We start from the raw sequence: 3,894 nt of genomic DNA on the forward strand, positions 1-3,894 counted from the left end.
GAAGGCTTGTGTTGCAGGATATTGCTAAGATACAAGTTTATACAAGTGGTTGCCCTTGCGACAGTGGCGGGATAGTAGGAACCCTGCAGGAAATTTAATTAGTTTAAAAATAATTTATAAACTACTTTATTTTCAATAACTAATAGAAATTCTCACTATTTTACCTGCAACGAACTCATTTATTTAACATGGCGATGTCCTAGGAAGCAGTCAATTCGCTTTTCCTGCATGCATTTTCAACTACTTTAAAATGAATTTGGTTTACACAACTTCAAAGTTAGTATTTTTCTTTTGAATACGCTGCGTTCTGCACTTCACAGATACTTTTTCATACTTCCAAGACACAAATTGGTTTTTTTTTGAGTAAAAATGTATCAAAATTCGAAACATTTACATTGCATTTGTTTTAAAGTAGTCCTTCAATTAGTTGATTTAAAAAAAATCACTTGTTTCCGTCAGGGAAGTAAGTGTGAAGCTAGGTGGCGAGTCGTGCTGGAGGGAAACTGATTGCCATGGCCTTGGGTTACTTGTGCTCTGTTGTGGTTCAATTACCTGGCATAATATAACATATTTACATAATATAAATTTTAATGAAATGTTGGTATACATAAATGGAAACGATTGATATGCACATGGCTTATTATAAGCCGCATAAAGAGAATACTTGCTTGTTTACTCGTATGAAGACAATTTCGCAACACTGTCTGTAAGTGGGCCCTTCAGCACATAAGTACTTAATATTCTGCAATTGGCAAAGGTTCAAAAATGCTGATGGAGCCAATGGTGTGAGAAAAGTTGCCGAAGATAATGAAGCGCTAAGTGCTTGGGGGCGAAAATAGCAAAGAATTTTTAAAGGAAAAAGTCTTGATAATGCAGTTTATTAAGCGCCGAAAAAGTCTATTAAAAACAGCTTTAACATTTTGGGTTATCAAATTCTTTCCCATGTTTGTTGGCCTGTGTTATTTTTCTATTTGTGTGGTGTTCAAGCACCATATTTCAAAGAGCCTCCATTTGTCTTCCAGCAGCCACGAAGTCGGCTTAGCTTAGAGTGACCAGATGAGTCGAAGGAAAACTCACGCCACTCGCTATGGAAAGATCTGCTACAGAGAACGTTTTAGCATTATGCTGTTCGCCTTTTAGCAATAAGTTTGTATATAATTCTTTTTAAAACAATATAAACTAATAAATAAAAAAATTACAAAGTACAAAAAGCAAAGCAAAAATAAACAGGGACGTGAATCGGTTTTGTACCGAAACGGTTTTGAACCGGAAAACCGAGTTTTTCTATTAATTAACTGAACCATTAACCGAACCGAAATTTTCCACAAATGTTTGATCCGAACCGAAAACCGAACCACTTTCCATAAAGGTTTAAAGGTTCGTTCGTTTCAACCAATTTTCAATAGATATTTAAATGTACCAACTTTTTTTCTTGTTGTTAAACATGGTAATACCTACCATGTTTGTTTACCATGTGACAATATCAAATGTAAAGGCAACCCATCTGATTTGACAGAAACTTGACCCTTAACCTTGCGCGTTGTTGCACTTGACTTAAACTGCCGCGTTATTTTTTTGTTTTTCGAACCATTGAACCGAACCGAAAGCCCGGTTCAAAGACCAAACCAATCCAGAAGTGCAAAAACGGTTCGAACCGCTGTACCGAACCGACCAAATTTTTCATCCGGTTCACGTCCCTGAAAATAAATAAAAATATTTCTAAAAATTAAATGATATTGGAGAATATAATACTTTTTTCTATCCAAAACAATAACATATAAAAATTAAAAAAAAAAAAATTAAAAATTACAAAAGAAAAACAAACTAAATAAAAAAAGTTTCTAAAAAGTAAATGAAATTCAATTAAAAAATGAAAAACAAATCTTAAATTAAAAAGAAAGAAAAACTGTGCTGCCCGAGGACTCGAACTCTGACCTCTCGAATGATGCGCCTATTTTTGCTCACTCGGTCACTTCACCAGTTGGAGCGACGCGAACAAATTGATATACAAACAAGGATTTTCTCTTGAAATAGCTTTCCACCACGTGTGGTGAAATGGAGAGAGCTATTTTTCTAAGACTTTTGTGCTAGAATAACAAAAGTTTTTCGAACTAGCTTGCCGTCTGTCTTTCATTTGTCTTACGAAATGCTATTGAAATTTACTAACTCATAGATGAGAATTTCGGCTATCCAGTCATCAGGGCAGTTCTGGCTCAGACAGTAGTTGTGTTTTCGTATTCCCAGCAGAAAATATCCAATAACTTGCCAGTAACCAAATTTCGGAGAGTAAGCCAATCAGTGGCGGATCCAGTGGGGGCGGGAGGGGTTTTGGGGGTTAAACTACATGCCAGTCAGTGTCGGACCCGCGGGGGGTGTTTTAATCTGGCGCATATGTATGTATAATATGGCGGCTTAGCCAATATTTACTTTCAATTAGAGAATTATGCAAGAAAGTACGAATACGCAAAACCAGCCAGAAATTGCAAAAAAACCAGTACTGGATTTTACCGAATAGTGCGTACGCGAACTGGGCTAGTAAATAAACTTTCCTAAAACAACTGAAAGACAGATGGCTAGATACTTCGAAAGACTTTTGTTACTCTAGTACAAAAAACTTAGAAAAAAGGCTTTCTCATTCGTGGTGAGAGAAAGCACTTGTATGTAATTTAGCTCGAGTAGCTCCAACAGTCGCAATGGCCGGGTGAGCAGAGCATGGGCGTGCCGTTCGAAAGATCACGAGTTCGATATTTTTTTTTTTTTTTTTTTTAATTAATTAAGAGGAAAGAACCTTGATTTTAATTTCATTTAATTTTAGAACCATTTATTTATTTATTTTCGCTTTATTAATTTTTTTATTCACATTTCTTTTATATATTAATTTTGATTTTTTAAAAAGAGAAAGACAGATTTTTTTATAAGAGAAATAAATTAATTTAATTAAAAAACCTAAAAGGCGAACAGCATAACGCTAATACCCGCCCTTTATCCGATTTTTCTATTAGTCTTTCGAAAGACAGTAAAGAGCTTTTAAGATAGTTTCCAGAATAGACAACTGTCTTAAGAAAGACTTTTGTCTTTCGAAAGATTATGGTGAAAGATTGTGATAGTTGCAAGAGTTGCCCTGTAGATATGTAAGTGAGCAGGAAATACTAAATATGAAGTGCATTCTTAGTATGACAGTAGCCTCTTCCTACCAAAGCAATCCAAGTGCCTTCTACCAAACCATTTATCACGTTTCGCTTATGTCCATATTTTTTTTAAGTGGAAGAATTCAAATTTGTGAACCGAGCTAAATTTCACATTTTATTAAAAAAGAAGAAAAGGTTTAAATGTTCAAAGGCTCTCGTCAATTATAAAATCATAAATTATCAAGAATAATGTCAGTGTCTCCATTAGTACACAGAGTAACATTGAATTTCATTGTCCTTGGCAGCGCAAAAGATTGGGTATCTATAACGCCTAGTTTAAGCGCATTTTAATACTAAGAACGACGAAGGAAATTGTGCAAATTACATACATACATAATGTTATCATTAAGAAGCAGAACGAAAACGACTACAATGAACGTGAAATCGGCAGAGAGCAGCGAGCAACAGGTTCCATCTCCTAAACGCCTAAACGTGAAGGAACGTTGTTCAAAAAGGGGAAAACAACAAATTATGCAAAATACCCGCCTGCTTGCCATCACTAATCATTGTGAATTCGGAGACTTTTTATTTAAAGCAAATTTGGCATGTATACAAAATATGTATGTATGCAGCTCTCGTCGCATTTGAAGCAAGAAAACAAAAAATAAAGATTCTTCAGGATACTTTGTGTACAATACTACATACATACATACGTCAAGTTAAATCACAAAACCAAGGACCGATGGCAAAACAAAACCAACAGGGT

Source organism: Rhagoletis pomonella, unplaced genomic scaffold (assembly GCF_013731165.1).
Source record: "Rhagoletis pomonella isolate Grant_MI unplaced genomic scaffold, Rhpom_1.0 Rhpom_scaffold_00001, whole genome shotgun sequence".
Classification (NCBI taxonomy): Eukaryota; Metazoa; Arthropoda; class Insecta; order Diptera; family Tephritidae; genus Rhagoletis; species Rhagoletis pomonella.